Source organism: Vanacampus margaritifer, chromosome 9, assembly GCF_051991255.1.
Source record: "Vanacampus margaritifer isolate UIUO_Vmar chromosome 9, RoL_Vmar_1.0, whole genome shotgun sequence".
Taxonomy (NCBI): domain Eukaryota; kingdom Metazoa; phylum Chordata; class Actinopteri; order Syngnathiformes; family Syngnathidae; genus Vanacampus; species Vanacampus margaritifer.
This window is the reverse complement of record NC_135440.1, coordinates 23,146,713-23,166,580: the sequence shown is the minus strand read 5'-3', so window position 1 is coordinate 23,166,580 and position 19,868 is coordinate 23,146,713. Positions and strand designations below refer to the sequence as shown.

General features: G+C 41.2%; 1 protein-coding gene across 2 annotated transcripts in view; it reads left to right on the top strand.

Moving 5' to 3' along the window:
• The window catches only part of fhl3a (four and a half LIM domains 3a), a 394,693-nt gene that overhangs the window by 144,612 nt on the left and 230,213 nt on the right, over positions 1–19,868 (top strand). For both annotated transcript variants that reach the window (XM_077575921.1, XM_077575922.1), the window contains one exon: positions 182–246. The gene's annotated coding sequence lies outside the window, so the exon portion shown is untranslated. The remainder of the gene's footprint in view (positions 1–181; positions 247–19,868) is intronic.

Here is a 19,868-nt window from a genome sequence, read left to right as displayed (position 1 = left end):
ACGGAAAACACATGAGCTACGAGGGGCTCCGCCCCCCTTGTCCCCCCACCAGGGCACCCCGGCTAAATTTTCAGATAATTTCACTTTGGTCAAATCACATCCCTGATTTTACATTTATTTATATTCACCTTAATCTGTCAGTGGGTCATGTAACTGACTGTGAGCCAATTCTCTTTTCCAGGTTCCATTGGATCAACCGCCTTTTCCGAAAGACTTCTGTTGAGTTTCCACCTCGAAAATCTGAAGGTAAGTCCTACTCACGATGCTTCAAGTAAACTCGTAACCGGGCAAATTACGGAGGTACGCAGCCAAGGTGTATTCGAATGCTGATACGACGGCTCGGTAGAGGATGAGGAGAGTGGTTGGATGCTTGATTGGGGGGTGGGGGTGGGGGTGGGGGAATAGATGAATAAAAAAGAAAGAGGGGGCGAGCAGACACAGGCCATGGTCGATAGTGTCAAAAGCGGATGACAGATCTTAAAGAGTGAATATTGATCTTTTTTGGGCGGGGGGGGGGGGGGGGGCTTTACTCAGGCGACCTGTGGGAGGTCAACTGGCGTAATTAGACCGGCGGATGTCTGACTCTGGACTGAGGATGGGGAGGCTTAATACTATCCGGATCTGGTGGTCCCGGACAAACAGTTTTTGTATTAAAATATTCATTTTTGCTACTTAATTTTTTTTGAGTTATTACAGCTGATTTCATATCTCAATCGGAGTTGAATGTTTTCTGATTGGGCGTTAATGTTTTTATTCATTTTTTTTTTTTTTAGGTTTTCTAAGACAGATACCCATCCAGTTTTATTAATATTATTTTAAATTGTGTCCAATAGCACGTTGTTAAAAAGATAAACTAAATTCAGGTTGTATGGAAATCATTTTAATTTCAAAATCAAGCTAGCTATCACGCCACGACGCTCACACGGTCCAACTTCAAAGTAAAAGTCCACTAAGGCCATTTGCTTTTGCAGTTAGCGTATTATTTGCTCAACTTTATTTTGAAGTTAGCCTTAGCTATCCGTCCGCAAGCTACTACACTACGCCGCGGATGGTTGGAGAAGCCTGACCTAGACCATTTAGCATTTAAAAAAAATGATCAGATACATTTTTTTTGGGGTGTGTGTATGAGAATCATGCACCATTTTAGGAAACCTTTATTGGGTATTTGTAATGAGTGTCAAATGTCAAATTTTGTGCAATTTGAGACAACTAGTACAGACGCTCCCCTACTTACGAACATTCGAGTTACGAACAACGGTACATACGAACATTTCTGCGCGTACAGTATGTCGAAAAATGTTCGGAAAGAAATGCTGTAAGTTTGATTTTGTATTGCGCGTAGTGCTTCTTTCCGCCGCTAATACCGACGATTGGCGCTGTGAGAGCTCATTGGAGGCTGAGCAACGTGGCGAGGAGGAGGAGGAAGAAAACGCCGGTCCCCATGAAGCAGGAAATAACTTTTGAAGCCGATTCCAGCGACGACGACGAATCTCTCATGATATAAAATCCTCCTCCTCCATCATCTCCTTAACTCTTTGACTGCCGGACGTTTTCAGAAAAGGGATGCCGTGGGTGCCAGCCGATTTAAGCATTTTTGACTGATCTTTCAAGGTCCACAGAAAATTATGTGTTTGGACTATGGAAACACACATACTACCAAATGAAAGATTGGACTCTCATCTTTCATCAGAAAAAAAAGTTTGTTTCTACCTTATTCCGTTTTTCAGTAATCAACAATAGAAAATGGTTAGTTTCACCTCTGTTTTGAAAAAAAAAAACGTCTTTTAACGTCTTTGGCACTCATCCATAGGATTTTACTAAACGTTATTTAACGTTTTTGGCAGTCAAAGAGTTAAGCATCGAGTACATCTTCCAAAAGTAAGTTAAACTTCATTTTATTTATCTTATTACGTACATGTACATACTGTTTGTGTCTCTCGCTCTCTCTCTCTAACATACGTAGTACAGTACAGTACTGTACGTATTCTCTCCATTTTATTAAAAGTTTTTTTCAGTACAAACCAATGCAGGTTACTTGTACAAGCCTTAAACATACTTATATAAACCTTCAATATACTTATATAGGCTTTAAACATAAATTATAATACAAAATATAGCACTGAAACAACTTACGAACAAATTCACCTTATGAACGATCGTCCGGAACGTAACTCGTTCGTAAGGTGGGGAGCGTCCGTACATACAAAAGGATTAAAATGGGAAGCTCCCTCCATACGCTACATTTCCACGTAACAGCTGTGTCGCCGTGAATGACTGAGCAGCAGTATATTGTGAGCGTGCGTTTCAGCGGCTTCATCCGGTTCTGATTTAGTGCTCTGCAGGCTCGGTCACAGGCCCGTGAAGCACACAGTGGCGTTCCCGGCCTTGCATCCTTTTGTCCTCCCCGAGACGTTCCCGCTCGGCGGTTGACCCTCAGTTCAGCCCCGTCATCCGCACACACACACACACACACACGCACAGGTTTATGGTTGAAGATACTCAACACCCCCATGTTGGCAGACATTGCCGCCGCACTAGTGTCGGTTGTCACCGCCCGGGGACGTCTCATGGTAAGGTGAACTCGCAGTGAACCTGCTCCAAACATAAATAACATCGCTCTATCATCTCCCCACCCGCTCCGTCTTTTTCTTTAGCCTCTGTTTTTTTTTTTTTTTTGCCTTCCAGTTCTAGTTCCCTTCCTCTTTTCATGTGAGCGCAAATAGAAGCATTAACGCCAATGGAGGCTACACGGCTGGCAATCCACACACACACAAACGCAACCCTGGAAGCACCTGAGTGAATCCATTGCACGTGACAATGACGCCAGCATCAAAGAAGTGTTCAAAAGATTTGATTTCATTAGATGATGTATTCGTTTCCAATGTTTGTGTCACTAGCAGCGGAACCTTTTAAGTTGAACGAAGCCGAGGTTGTACAAACATAATGATTAAAATAATGGATACACCTCTAAAGCGGTGATTCTCAAACTGGGGTTTATGAGCCTAAAAAAGTTGAGCGTGTTATGTTAGGATTTATAAATTATAAAGTGATTTGGACTCTCCTTGGTTGATGAAGACTTCTGACCTTTAATCCGATCGGGGGACGCACCCACCAGGGACATAAATTGAAGGACTCCACACCAAATGAAAAACTTAAGAAGACTTTTTGGATTTGAAGGTGCCCTGCAAATTGGCTGGCAACCAGTTCAGGGTGTACCCCGCCTACTGCCCGAAGCCAGCTGGGATAGGCTCCAGCAACCCTCCACGACCCTTGTGAGGACATGCGGTTAAGAAAATGGATGGATGGATGGATGGACATTTGAAACGGAAGCGATCAGAACTCATTACTCCAGTTTTAAATACTCGACGCTGGCTCCCAGTCAGATGTAAAATAGATTTTAAAATGATGCTATTGGTCTATAAATCACTTAACTCTTTGACTGCCAAAAACGTTATATAACGTCTAGTAAAATCCTATGGAGGAGTGCCAAAGACGTTAAAAGACGTTTTTTTTCCAAAACAGAGGTGAAACTAACCATTTTCTATTGTTGATTACTGAAAAACGGAATAAGGTAGAAACAAACTTTTTTTTCTGATGAAAGATGAGAGTCCAATCTTTCATTTGGTAGTATGTGTGTTTCCATAGTCCAAACACATAATTTTCTGTGGACCTTGAAAGATCAGTCAAAAATGCTTAAATCGGCTGGCACCCACGTCATCCCTTTTCTGAAAACGTCTGGCAGTCAAAGTTAATCACTTAAGACTTGAAGTCATTAAAAAAATGCTGATGGAATATAAACCCAGTAGGGTTCTGAAGTCAGCAGACTAAGGTCAATTTATGGAGTCCAGAGCTCAAAGCAAACAAGGTGCGTCAGCATTCAGCTGTTATGCTGCAAGTGTTAATGCTTTTAAATCCGGGTTAAAAACTGCACTTGTGCTTTTGTAACATGATGTATAAATGTCCTATATGAATAAAAGTGCATCGCCTTGCCTTAAACAACCAAGACGAGTTATGTTACCTTGGTTCCACTTTTGCTTGGACGATTAATTTATGACGACTGTTTGACCCTGAAAGGATGGACCTTATTTATAATTCTGTTATTTCCAGTGGGAAGATATTTAAATCTGGAAAAAAAAATGGAAGCCCACCAACATCTCAGTTACGTTTGACCTTAGTGGTTCTACTACATTCCCTTCTTTCATACCTCCGCTCTCTATTTATAATCACAGAATCCACATTTTCGCCTTTACTGTTTTTATTTTTCTATCTGGTCCCACTGCTCGCACTTCCTGTTAACACAGGAGGCATTTATTGATAGTCCATTCCCATTAGTGCTGTTTACCTGTCAGGGCTGGCTGCGCTAATGAGAGAGCTTTGGGGAGAGAGAGAGAAAAAAAAACGAGTCGGGACGGTTAACCGCTAATGGATGTTTACAGCCTCCCTGGATACCACCACTGTGTTTGCCGCCACCTCTGCCGCTAACCGCTATCCGCCATGTAGCTGGCGCACACACTCCTCCTGCAGGATAATTGGTACTGCACTGAAAGGCCAATCTGGGCCCTATTTGATTATCATGGGGATTAAGGTGGGTGGAGAGATCACGGTTAAGGACGGAGCCGGATAAGTATGGGGGGGAGGATTGTGGCGTTAGGGACTTTGGAAGGTAGCATTTGGGGGTTGCCGGATCGATAACTAAGTAGGGGGGCCTCGGGACGGGCTGAGTGCAGACGCCGGGAACTAAATGGAGGTTTGAAGGGGATACGGTCATAACGGCAGAAGGATCTCTGAGTACTATTATTGGTTGGCGGTGAAGGGTAATCGCGCCATTAGAGCTGTAAGTGACGCTAAATGGCGCAGGTATGGTTAAGAAAGTAGCGCACGTCGCGAGGCTGGCGATGCAAATTGTCGATCAGGCGTCTTAATCGCCGACATATCCTTGAGAAAAGCACCGATAATTGTTTTGGGGATGACGGACGAGCCGGAGATGACTTGCTGGACTCATTTTGTCCGCTTTCTTGAGGCCGGCAAATCGGGAGGCCCGCTAACGATATGGATCGCGTGTTGCTCCTGGATTTCATGCTCCCACAAGAGGATCAATTTGTGCCTTTATTAGATTATAACGGAAATCTTATAAGTGGGCAGATTAACCGTGCAAGGTATTTATCTGTTTATTGAACGATCCGGGCTTGTAGTCTCACTCCTCCTTAGCTCCTCGGCGTCCTCCTCTTGTATCCTTGGCTATGGCGATATAGAAAATATTCAGTGACGTCACGGGATCGCGGGTCGGACCCTCATGCGGGGTCAACTTTCCAACGAACTCAGCTGTGTTTATATTGTGTTTACAGAGAATGTTCTTTTAGTATTGATAAATGTCACCCTCAGCTTCCTCTAACGTTACTTGTTTTAGCTCAACACTCCTTTCAGCGGTACACGTTGAAACGTTTGATTTAGGGGAATCGATTGGATTCCAAACATTTGCTGTTACTGCCCGGACCGGACTTCATGGCAACATCACGTATGCTCTGAGGTAGGACGGCTCGATCCCAAAACATGGACATTCTTGCGTCTTCTGTACTTTCGGCTTTTATTGGTTACTATGATTTTTGAGAATTCGAGGTGAAGAATCTTGGGTGATTTTTAAACCAAGTTAGCTTATTTCCCGACCACACTAGCTACTAGCGCTAGCATGTTACCACAAAAACAACAACATTGTCAATTCATCACTTATTTTCGTACACTTTAACAACAATTTGAACTTTTGGGTTGCTGGGAAAGGAAAATAAGAGATCTTAAGGACGATATTCGGACAGATCTCAAAATCGAACATCTTGACCACCAGATCTATTTTTAGCCAGAGCTAGCCACGGCTAGCGGCTCACATATATCATGATCACTTGATTTTTACCATCTTACGACGACACTTACCTTAATCAAAATGGTCAGAATACACGTTGGTCGACTTTGTCAGTTGGAAATCCTTTTGATGTAGCAATTCCGGACACTTTTTTTGTCCGTTCCCATTCGACATTCCATGGACCTTTGAACGGCACACAACGTCATGTGAATACTGTCCATACTGATATTCACATTCATGTGATGAGTTCACAAGTTTGACATTCTGACAAAAGCACCTCGTTAGCCATGAAGTTTGCTAGCCAGAGGCTGAGCTGCGCTGTGTTTGTTTACCAAGTAGATGTGTGGCCAGAGTGCAATACACTTACGCTTCCTGTCTCAAAACAAATACGCTGCTGTTAAGCTCCGCGGTGTTCTCATAGACCTGAAAAAAAGTACGATCAGATAAGATATTCTACCAGGGCTCGATGACACACCCACTCTCATAGCCGCGGCTACAATTACCACGCAGGCCTCCAGTGTCTCATTGGGTGTCTATTAAGCATGGTGGGGAAGTGGGTGGTTGGTGGGGGGTGCGGCAGGCTCATTGTAGTGATGGCAGAGTTTAATTACTTGCAGCCGGCGCCTGTTGTAAAACATGCTGATAAATGAGCCAACAGGACAGCGCATCATTATTTTTCAACGGTGCCAAGGCTCGTCGGAACATGATGATTAGAGCGGGTGGGAGGTGCCGTACCTGTTAGAGTCTGAGAAAAGGCACGGCAGGACGCAAAGGGGGATGGTGTGCGGGTTTTCTGATCTTGGAGCCAAGTTGTTGGGATGCAGTGATGCCCAAATTGTTTTGCGGTAAAGTGTGTCACAAGAAACACTGTTTAAACGGTTTCTGCTTAGGAATTGTGCATTTGCGATTGATATTCACGTTGGTGCAATTGAAAGGTTTTCAATGGCATTTGTCTGTATCATACATAAAAATCGGAATATGAAATGACATACTGTTACATGCCTACTTTCAACATATAACATGTTCCCCAGAGTTCACAATTGCATTGATAGTTCACGTTTATTGCAGGTGCCTGTAGATCCTGAAAAAAAAAAAAAAAAAACTTCCCAAATGAAGGCCTTAATTCTCCGCAAGACCGTATCCCACTGAGCGGTGAACGTTTGTGCTGATTCTTCGCAAAGGCCCGTTCAACGCCGCGAAGACGTTTGCCAACAGTTTTAATGGTCACTGACAGTTTTTCTTGTCACAGGGAAATTCTGAACATGTCTGTTAAAAGGAAACCCCGACTGTCATGACAAGTTTGCTCTGTACATAAGTATGAAATAAATTTTTCAGTTTAATAAATTTTGTAGAAAGTTTATTTGGACGTACGCCGCCATTGTTATTTATGTTCCTAAAGAAACAACATGGATTAGGAGAGTCACCTTCCCCACGCCGTGCTCTCATCGTTCACCAGACGCATTCAAAAGTTTTGATTGTCCCTTTAGGAACGCTACGGAGACTTAACTTTCTTTTTTTTTTTTTTATAGGCGTTTCACATTGCTCGGCAGAGAGTCGCCCGCCATTCTACGTCACTACGCACTGAATGCGTTGCGACGTAAATAACAATGGCGGCGTACATCCAAATAAAGTTTTTACAAAATGTATTAAATTGGAAATGATTTTTGAAAAAGGAATCCCATACTTATGTTAGTAACAACCACATAAATAATATAGAGCAAAACTTGTCATTACAGTCAGGGTTCCTTTTAATGTGTTAAAGCAAATCAAAGATGTTTCAAAATTTCCAAATCATTAAAATTGTTGGCAAACATTTGGTGAACATTTGCGAACTGGAACAAAACCTGACGAAAAAAACGGACTTTAAGAACAAGAATCAATACAATCAAAACGTTAAAACTTATTAACATTTTTTTATGTTCTTATTAGCAGTATACAGGGATGTGATTTTTCCGCTAATTCACGGAATTCCGCTTTTTTTTTATCTCCCCCCCAAAAAAAAAAAATCCAATTTTTTTTTTTTTTTTAGTAGTTCATTGTGTATGCACATGACTCCGACAGATAACATCTTCTGCTATAACAAAGACATTTGTGGTATGCTCTAATATGAGTTACTTTTCATTTGGTCATGATACAATTATTTGTTCATGAAATTTGAACTCTTCAACATTATTTATGTGTTAACTTAGTAATCACATTAGTTAGATATGATGATATTCTCAGTGATAGTTTTTAAAAGCAAAGGCAGTCCAATGTTTTTGAATGTGACTGATTTTGAGTTGACTAAAACTGCCATTTTATATGGGATAGTTCAATATACATTGAAAATTTATGCTGTTGTTTTGTCTATTTCTTTGTCATATGAGTGCATTGAAAGTACTTAAAAACACGGAAAACCCATGAGCTCCGGGGGGCTGCGCCCCCCTTGTCCCCCAACCAGGGCACTGCCCTGGACCTAGCTGGGTGCCAGCGGCCCCCAGACCCCCGGCTAAATTTTCAGATAATTTCACTTTGGTCAAATCACATCCCTGAGTATAATATGGGATGGTTTCAACAACCAAAAAAAACATCAAGTTTCTGACTAGTATAGAAAAAAACAAGCAGGCCTAGACAAACTCTGTCTAACCGTTGTAAAGCGTAATATATAAGTCAGTGGCAGTAAACGGTTGGATTCCACTTCGGAACTATTTGATAAATTTGTTATCAGATTTTTTAGCTTGTTAGCATAACAAACATTACGCTGACGTGAAGCACTGTCAATCAACAGAAAACGATATTAAGGAATATTATTACAAAATCTTTAAAAAAAAAAAAACATTCAGCTTACATGCAATAAAACACAGAGAATTTGATGGTAAAGATCCAAAATGGTCATAAAGTCAGACATCTTCTTACCTCATGTTGACCATTCCTGAAGATTATCCTCACCAGTGCAGCTCGCGACCACACGCTACTCTGCATCTCACAAACAAGCACACACATTCACAGTCATTAATTTTACTTTTTTTTTTAGCAAAGCGGGCACATGTGGACCAACCACACCTGATTAATTGCGTTCCTCCTACACCATTATTAAATCGCTGAGGCAAATGTACCACATACAATAAATCCCTCTCGGCCCATTATTAATCAAAACGGCAACATAAAAAAAAACCAAAAGAGCGTCAGCTGGGCAGGTAGCGCCACAGTGCTAAATCAACTTTATTGCACGACGAGCAGCTTTAGGCACGTGCTCAAAGGGCGAGACTCGCCCATTGGTGGATCGGACGACGCTTGGCCTACTGGTCAGCCGTCGTGACCTTTCGCGTCATTGATTGGTCAACTTGGTCAGGGCACAAAAGGCGGACGAGATGCGAACAAAATAGACTCTGTGGTGGCGCAGTGATTAGGTGACTGCAGTATTGACAAGCTTGCTGCAAAAAAAAAAAAAAGTCTGAGTTTTGCAAAGCTGTATTTTCAGGATGAGTTCTCATATTCTCATAAGTGAGGTAACTGAGAGAAGTGCAATATGGCGATATTAAAACTGCCACAATATCCTCGTCGTTGTGTCACAATATTAATCTGTTAAAAATGTCAAATTGATTTCCATTTGTGCAGTTCTGGCACATTTTCGTAAGGGATGTTTTGGCCCTTCTATGTTTAAAATCCACGCCAATCGTCAGATGAAGGGGAACGTAATATGCTTGTGAACAGAGTCAATATGTGTACAAACTCGATGTGTGCGTGCGTTGCTATAAAAACATGGAACCTACCACAAGAGAGATTAGAGACTTAGAGATTTCTATCTGTTTCCGTTTTGTAGCAATTAGCATTAGAATTTTCATAACATTTAAAACACTGACAGAAAGAGCTTATTGCAATATGGCCCTGGCTGATCTCTTATACTCTGCTTCCACCTGCCAGCCGGTTTTGTAATACTACCTTTGCTTCATGCATTCTCTTCAGTTCAGAGGGTGCATCAAAGCCTTCTGTATGCTCTACCATAAAAACAAAAACAAATTTTAAAAAAACGTATAAATATGTCTTTGGGAACATGGCAATATTTAAAACGTATATATCTGTTTTGGGGGAGCAAATGAGTTAAGTGTTATTAGAGATTGTAGGTTGTTATATATATGCATTGCTGTTATGGACAAAAGCACAATTTTTTAGTATGAACGCATTTTTATTTTATTTTTTTGCAATATTGAGACCTTTTTTAATATCGCCAACCTCCCCACAATATCGTGATAATATCGTATCGTGATGTTTGGATATTGTTGCATCCCTAATTTTCATGTTCACTTTGTTGAACTTTTTTAGACTGATCACTGAACTCCATGCCCAAGAGAGTTAAGACAGTGCTGGAAAATAATGGTGGCCAAACCAAATGTTGACACGTTAGGCATTTTCATTGAGGGGTGTGCTCACCTTTGTTGCCATGGGTGTAGCTATTAGTGGCCGTATTTTCATTGCAGTTTGTAGTATATATGTAGCAAAAATAAACAAAAACAAAAACTCTTCAGGACAATGAATAGTCCATATGTCACAAGTTGAGAATGAAATAAACATATATATATATACCCTTACGTATTTTTTCATTTCCTATCATATCTACAGAGAGTGACAATGTTTTGAGTATGGAATCCTCGTAGTTTCCATGGAGCTGAAAAGTGCTGATGCCCAATCCGCCGGCTGCATAATGCATGCGCGTGATTAATAGTGTGTGAGGGCAGCACAAGAGATGATTGCGGTATACTGTTTAACTTCACCTTATGTTAAACACTAATTGATTGCAATGAATTTTAAACGCTTTCTAATTGGCGATTAAAAGCACACAAAAAGTAGGGGGGGGGGGTGGGGAGGCAGGATGGCGTCCGAGGGAGGTTGCCGAGTGCGCCGACGAGAGTTTAAAGGGCATTGTCCTCTTAGCATCCACAAGTAAATGTCACAGTTGTCTGTTAATGTGTCAAGCAAATCAAACATGCGCAGTGGCCGAGGCATGCTAAGTGACAAGTGACCTTGCCGTCGTGATGGAAGACCGCGGCCCCGTTTCTGATCCACTAGTTGGGAAACCCTGTCTGGTGCCCGTCTTCAGATAGACGGCCCAGCAATTAGACACGAGATGGCGGCTGACACTCGCTCCGCTTATCAAAACGCGGCTCCAAGTGTGCTCATGAATCCAAATGAAATGCGAGTCCAGACATGCAAAAATAATCATCGCAGCAGAGGTCGAAAGAGTTGACAACGCTAGCGTGTCTTTACAGACAAACACAAAGTATTCACAGAGCGCAGACCTCAGCCGCGGCTCAAATACTGAAGCTGACACATCTTTATAGCTAAGACGACGTCAAGTTCAGGCGCACGTTCTTCTGTATCTGTGGAGACAACTTGAAATAGTATGCAAGCGTAGTCTAAATCAGTCCAATTTGATTTTTGATTTAATTTTTATTATTTTTCTTGTAATTTTTTTAATGTTAAATGAAACAAAACTTGGACTGTATTATTTTTTTAAATGAAGGGACTCTCATCATTTTAAAATTGTATTTTTTTTTTAAAGATAATTACATTTAACTAGAAGTTGAATAGAATCTGGGACGTTTATTTATTTACTTATTTATTTTACCCTGCATAGTTTAAAATATATATATATAGTATCTCTTTACAAAAACTATACAAAATTATTCTATAAATTTGTCTTTCTTTCTTTTCTTCATTTACATGTAAATAATAATTTGAAATTATTAATTACAACTAAAAATTGAACAGGAACATGGACATTTAACTTGCATATTTTTATTTATTTATTTTTTATATATATATATTATCTCCTTAAAAAAAGCTATAATGTATGTATCAATTTGTTAAAAATACTGTATATAGATTTTTTTTTGTCATTCCGTGTTTGTAAATGTAAATCATAATTTCAAATTATTACATTAAATGATCAAATTAAATAATTTTATAATTAAATTAAATTGTTCAGATAGATGACAAATTGAAACAGGTATAACCTTAATTTTTAGCCATTTAAAAAAAAATATATATTTTTTTTTTTAAATAGGCTGTCATGAAGCTTTATTTTTTTTTTCCAATGTATAATTTTTTATTTTTTTTTAAATAATTTGAATATTGGCCAAAACTTAGTCCTTGGAACTTTAGAACATGCCCCCCCCCCCCCCCCCACCCAATTAAAAGTCTAAAAAAGGTTGACCTTAAATGGATAAATTCCAAAATATCTTCTCTTACCATCCGTAGTTACTGTGTCAAATGACCTCCCTGATTGGATGTTTGGCAGTGCGCATACACACGCGATTGGGTCATCTGTGAGCTATCTGACCACACACACACACACACACGCACACACTTTACATCTATTACCGGGCCCCACTGTGTTCCGTAATGTTCGGCGTAGTCAAGCATAGAACAAAAGGTGAAGCAAAATGACTTGACAGAAGTGCTGAACCACAAAGAACACCTTGAAGGGCATGTTCACTGTCAATGGAGTCTCGTGTAAGCCGCTTTAATTAACATACAACTTAAACGGCTCCCCAGTTAGCTGTCGTGCGTTGTAGAAGTCCCCGCGCCCATTTGTTTGTTTGTTGTTTTTAACTCGCATGTTGGAGGATGACATCACATGGAGTAACTTGCCGGCGAAATACTGTCAATTAGACTTGTGCAGGGAAAAACGTACCTTTTATTGTCAATCATCGGTTCAAAACTTTACGTTACCTTTATCTCCAAACTTGTGTTTGCTAGGTGACCTAACAACAACTGACTTACCACATAAACAATTTCAATCTACACTTGTAGCCCTTACTATCGCTAAAAAAACAATTCTTGTTAACTGGAAAAATAAACAAACTCTGAATATCGACCAATGGTCTAACCTCCTCATAAATCACATTTTAATGGAAAAAATATCTGCCTCAAATAAAAACCAAATATCAAAATTTATAGAAACATGGTCTACACGTATATAGAATTTTTTAACCTAATTCCGGTTACTTAATTCTGTCTGTTAGCGAGAGCCACTACATCGTGATAACTTACATTGATGTTTCTGCATCTGGCAATTTATTATTATATTATATTATTAGTATGGGATTTTTTTTTAATGGGCTTTAGGTGAACTGATGAATACACACACGCTCGCACGCACGCACGCACACACACACACACACGCACGCACATACACATTCTCACCCACATACAAAAAAATATATATATATATATATATATGTGTGTAAATGTATATATACTGTATATGTATATGTATTTAAAAAAAAAAAAAACATTTATTAAATTTTTTTTAATTGATTTGTTGGATTTTTAAAAAAAAAAAAAAAAAGAAGGAGAGCAATGATGATGTCAAATCGAATGAACAATACTGAGCTCTCCTGTATAAAAAAAAAAAAAAAAAAAAAAAAAAACTTTACGTACATTTTCCAAGGTTGTCAACATTTGGTTTGTTAATGCTAAGTAACAGCCGCCAGTTGTGAGTCTCCGCTCTCTTCGTCCCAAATTTTTTTTATAAGGAGCACAGAAATGTTTAAAAACGGCGCGGAATATTTTGTGTGTCAGCTGTTTGGGTTCAGCAACAGAAAATGCAATAAAAAAAATACAAATTGGAAGCTAAGTTTGTGCTTATTTTCCGCGACTGTACAAGACTGTTTTCTGGCCTGGTAGGATTTTTTGTTGTTGTTGTTGTTTTTGACTTTTTAAGAGAAGGCTTAAGCTTTTGCGCTAACAATAGCTACGTTTACGTGGACACATTTATTTGGATTATAAACCTTATCAGAAATAAAATGCTTCATGTACACACCCGATCAAGGCTTTTCCGATCATGATTTTATCCCGTGAGGGGTGGTTTAGGTCGAATTTAATAATAACAATTTGATCAGTGCGCATGAAAACAGTTTAATCGGAACCGGTGCACATTGGCATTTCCATTCATTTCAATAGGTAGAGAAGATTTGAGATGAGCCCTTCACATTTTTCTTTCTTTAATTGTGTATGGCTTTAAAGGGGAAGTCAACCTTAAACATTTCTTGACAATATGTTCTATGTGACCTCATTAGTCTAAACATGAAATTCTGATTATTACATTTGTGGAATGCGAGTTAGGCAGCAAAATCCAGCCGTTTTTATCCATCACAGGGGGCGGCCATTTTGCCACTTGCTGTCGACTGAAGATGACATCACAGTTGCTCAGGGACCAATCACAGCTCAACTGTTTCCTGAGGCTGAGCTGTGATTGGTTGTTACCTGAGACCTGAGCAAATGTGATGTCATTTTCAGAATACCGGATTTAAACCAGTGGGGGTATTGTCACAAAGTTTTTTGTTTTTTTTGGGGGGTTGACTTCCCTTTCCTTTAAGTCATGAGTGTGGTCACGGAGCAAATTAAACTCTTAACTCAAGGCACCACTGTATATAGTCTACTTTATGTGACATTTGTTCCTTGGTTAGGAAACACTATTATACATTACCAAAAATGATATCACAATACCGATATTTTGTCCCGTTGCTAATGTGTTAGCATCTACTTACTGCTTACAAACAGCCATAGCATTCCGTTCCAAATTCAGCGATAAGAAATGCAGGCGCACACCGGCAAAAGGCTCCTCGCAAATTACCAAGCCAAAGAGCCGACGCTCACGTTTTTTGCACCCTCACATACAAACGCACAAACACACACACACAAGCACGATACAAATTTGAAAAATCCCATTTACTGTGATGCTACGTGACTGAACATCGCTAGTCTAGCGTGGCCCGCCCGCCCTCTAGCCGCGGTAATGCCGCGTGAGATTTGCGATGCGGCGAAAGAGAGGCGAGGGGGAGGGAGAGGGCGGGCTTAGATGCATATGGAAAGGGGGCCCGGGCGCCTCGGATCTCTCGGTCGTGCACCCCATTAGGTCGCGCCGTTGATGCCGGCGCTATCAAAGCCAGAGTCAGCTGCTCAGCAGTGGGCTTTATGCCCGAGCACACCGGCGGAGACAGGCCAGAAATCAGCCCACATTGCCAGGATAGGCCTATTTATTTTCTAATTAGGATGCGAGAGGAGGAAATCTAAAGGTAACCACCGGGTCACAAAACCCAAATAAGTTCACCTACACTTGCACACATACATACTCACACTTGGCTTTCTCCCTAATGGCGCATTTTCTTAGAGGATTTCAGCTGTGGTGAAGCGTTTCATCATGCAAATGTATCTCTAGACTGTAGAATAAAAAAAAAAAAAACAATCTGGAGAGGATAATTTGCCCTAAAGAAAAACAGAAATGATGAAAATGCCCGGGATAAATGGGCTGAATGAGTCAACACGCCGCGTTGTGAATAGCCGTTAATGTGTTTGGGTTTGGAGATAACGCACAAAAAACAACAACAAAAAAAAAAAGCCAATGACAGCTTTCACTTTGGCTCGCCGTCACCGATGAATCCCGCCGCTCCGTCGTCATTGTTTCGGCGCGGCGCGAGGGCCACTCGGCTTTTCAGCGCGCTGCCAACACGCGCGTATTTGCGGAGGTGAAGCTAACGCGCTTAGCCGCTGTTTTTCCCGCCTCGCTCATTCTTCGCCGGGACTTAGTTCTGGTGCGGATTTGCTCCCTCTGCACCCGGAGCGATGCGCCTGAGCGGGGACGGCAATTCAAAACCGTCCCTTTCTGTGGGCGCCGCTGTTCAGCAAAGTAAGATTTGCTGGGGGAGGTTGATACCTACCTTCCTTATTTACACTCCCCCTTTTAATTTCTTCTTTTAATTCCTTTCTTCTTTACCCTGCCCCCCTTCCTGTGTCTCATTCTCACGCACATCACCCCTGCTTCTTTATTCTGGGATGAGACGCTTTCCTCTGCAGTGAACTCTTCATCTCTTACTCCCATACTTATTTTTAACATCTTAACCAATTATTGAAAATGTAGAAGACCGCACAGATGGCAAGGGAAATAAATCAGTGTTTAATACCGCCACAAAGTCTCCTCCACCAAACCTGATGCACGCTTGTAGTACCAAGACTGACCTGCGTGAGGCAGCACAGGGCATCCAGAAGAAGATGAAAGTAGTAGTCGAAGACTTAAAAGAAGCTAGGCTATTCATCTTACCCGGTAACTACTTAACTGACTGTGATTTCACATCACTAAGGAAGAATTGGTGGCTCGTCCAAACTCATTGTTGAAGAAATGTTTCCATTCATCAGTATTAAACTTTCTCATGGCATTGTGTTGATCGCGCGGAGTGGAATAGTCTCGCTAGCTTCAGCTATTCCAATCCGCACTCGTCATAGCTCATTCACTCCCAGCCATTTTCACTGAAGCAACCCCCTTCGCTCCCTGGCTGTTCTACTGGATTTTAACCACTTGCATAACATCATGCTGAGAGGCCCCGGTGCAAATGTTTTTTTGGGCCTTCACTCCCAACAATTTCCCCCCCTATCGACCCCCCCCTGGAGGGTCAATGTCGCTTCTGCGAACGAGCCAGCTGCCGGCAAGCCACTGCTAGACTCCGGGAGCGGGGCACTAGATTTTGCCTGCCCTTGACTGTCCATCACGTCTATTTGAGGATATGCACTTTCATGTCGTCATGTTAAAAAAAAAAAAAAAAAAAAAACATTTTTGGGATCTTTTTTTTTTTCCCCGCCGCATTTTTTTTTTTTTTTAGATGGCGCAAACACACACGAGCTACCACAGCGTGACTGACTCGCTGAGATCCTATTTACAAAATATAACACTAGCCGTTTTTTTTTCTTTCTTTCTTTCTTTCTTTCTTTCTTTCTTTCTTTCTTTCTTTCTTTCTTTCTTTCTTTCTGCAAGGCCCACAGAATATTGTGTTCTATTGCTATAAACCTACCAAAGAAAGATTAGAGTCTCTTCTTTCATCAGGAAAAAAAAAGTATGTTTTGAATATGTTTCTGTTTTGCAGCAATTAGCATTAGAATATAGCTAAGTTTCATCATTATTCACAAACCTGTTGAAAACACTGGGGAAAGAGCTTGCTGCAACATGGCCCTGGTTGATCTCTTATACTCTGCTGCCACCTGCTGGCCGTTTTTTGGAACAACTACCATTGCTTTGAGCGACCTCCTTACGTCAGAGGCTGCATCAAAGCCTTCTGTAGGCTCTAGCATAAAAAAAATATTAAAAAATGTATAAAAAAAAATTTTTTAGGACCATGGCAATATTTAAAATAGAACGTTTTCATATGTTTTTGGGGGAGCAGATGGGTTAAAAGTACACTGGCAGCTAGGAACGAGGGAAGCACCGCAAAGTGAAAGTCCATCAGCGTCGCGGAAAGTAAATGTCCAAATAAATGCGGATGTAACAACTTTTTTGCTAAAATGTATTTCTTTCGTCATCACATTCACTTTAGTCATTTTACGACACTGTTGGCGATATCCACCAATCGGGCGTTAGCTGACTTTGATCAGAAGAGGACAAAAAACCTGCAACCCAAAGAAGCGGCGAAGAGACAGCAAAAGCGGCCACAGAGACAATAAAAAAAAACAGGTGAAAGTGACAAAAGGTTGCTCATCCTATTGCCAGCGTGCTCTTTATCCCTTTAGCGTAGCATGCGGCTTTTAGGTCTGCGTGAAGACTCCGGCGTGAAATTCCGGCTAAGCGTCGCGCGGGAGCGACGGAACACGGAACAGGGATGAGCCGGGATTAGGGGGAGGCCCGAAAGCGCTGCCTTTATCTGCGCCTTGTAGGGCGGGACGACCAACTGTGCGACACGAGGCCGGTCGGTGTCCACTCGCAGCGGGGATGGCGACTAGACCAAATCCCTCCACCTCTGGATCCCGGTTTCAAATCCTTATCTTCCATCCTGCCCCCACTGTGTGTTTGTTCTTTGGGTGATCTCATTACATCAAGACTTTGTTTTGCTTCTGTAGTGTCTGCCTTGGCCTCACGTAAGCTACGCGTGGTCGTGAATTTATTGTCCGAGTCGGCCTTTTGTAAGAGTCCGATGTCAAGGGCCCCCCCCCCCCCCACCACATACCATCCTCCGCCCTGAGTGCTCCTCGTCTCAACTTTTTTTTTTTTTTGTCCTCACCTTAATGCCGGCACGCTTTTCATCCACAGTCAATAGCTATTGAGCTGTTCATGAAAGGGAAATGACAGCTAGTTCATAACTTCCAAGGCCGATCAATACGGACGTGTGACGGGCTGGGCTCGTTCTTCAAAGCCGCCCCCCCCACCCCCCCACTCCAGTTTATCCCCCCAGCTCTGCCTTTTCAAGCGCCGGATGCCTCATTATATTAGGTAGGAATACATTTCGAGAAATTGGTATGAAAATGTTCTTAGGGATGATTATAATCCAGTTAATGTCGAGCATTAATTTTGCTCAGCACCGTCAAGTAGAGTTACGCGATATAAGTTTATATCCTACATATGTAATCATATGATATAACGGTATTTTATGAATATCATGAATTATATTTATTTTTAGTTCATGGAGACTATAAAAAAAAAACATAATTTCCATCTGTGGTCCATCAATCAAATGCGTAGTTTCTTTTCATCCACAGAGTAACGTGCTTACGCCATTCTCATTTTGTTTTCATTCACTTTATTTTACAGCTCAGCACAGAAAGCCAAATTGGCATCCATCTACTTGTAAACAGTATCCATCCACATGACAATCCCGTTGACACGGCGATGAAAAAAACAGAATAAGAGCATACAGTGGTACCTTGGCTCACGAACTTAATTGGTTCCCACAGAGAGTATGTGAGCCGAAAAGTTTGTCTTCCAAACAAGTATTTCCCATAGGAAACCATTGAAATGAGAATAATCCGTTCCCAGGTCCCCATAAAACACAATTTTCTACTAAAAAAGCCTTAAACAGGGATGTGATTTTTCCGCTAATTCGCGGAATTCCGCTTTTTTTATCCCCCCCCCCCCCCCCCCAAAAAAAATTCCGATTTTTTTTTTTTTTTTTTTAGTAGTTCATTGTGTATGCACATGACTCCGGCAGATAACATCTTCTGCTATAACAAAGACATTTGTGGTATGCTCTAATATGAGTTACTTTTCATTTGGTCATGATACAATTATTTGTTCATGAAATTTGAACTCTTCAACATTATTTATGTGTTAACTTAGTAATCACATTAGTTAGATATGATGATATTCTCAGTGATAGTTTTTAAAAGCAAAGGCAGTCCAATGTTTTTGAATGTGACTGATTTTGAGTTGACTAAAACTGCCATTTTATATGGGATAGTTCAATATACATTGAAAATTGATGCTGTTGTTTTGTCTATTTCTTTGTCATGTGAGTGCATTGAAAGTACTTAAAAACACGGAAAACTCATGAGCTCCGGGGCCCTGGACCTAGCTGGGTGCCAGCGGCCCCCAGACCCCCGGCTAAATTTTCAGATAATTTCACTTTGGTCAAATCACATCCCTGCTTAAAACTACACAAAATATACCTTATTTTATGTATAATAAATGTGCTATTGTATTGTAATTAAAGATTTGTGATGGTACAGTAGTTGAAGGATTGATGGAATGGAGTGGGAGGAGGAGGGAGGGAGGGAGTTACTGTTTGGAAGGAGAGTCCTCCGCTGTGGCTTCTCTTCTTTGCTTCTTAGGAGACTCTTTATCCTTGTTGCTGACTAAAAACCTCTTAATTGACACCTGTTGCTTTCTGAGTTGTAAGGTCTTACGAAACTGAGGCATCACATTATCATTCATCATGTTGATGATTCTCATAGCCACAGTCTTTTCTGAATGGTACTGTTCGATAAAAGCCTGCACATCACTTCACTTTGCTAACATGGTCTTGATGCTCTCACTTGATGCTGCAGCCATCTCCTCCTCCTCGTCCTCACATGACAACTCCTGAACGGCTTCCTTCTGCTTGTTCTCTTGAAGGCGAATCAAATCCTCTGTGTTGAGGACCTCATTATGAACTTCCAGGTTGCCTCTTGATGATATCCGAGTGAAGTTGCCGTGCTTTCTCGGCGATAATACCCGGGACGCTAAGTCACACAAACGCGCACCTCGTTCGTGTTTTTCGATGATCTCCTTCTTCTG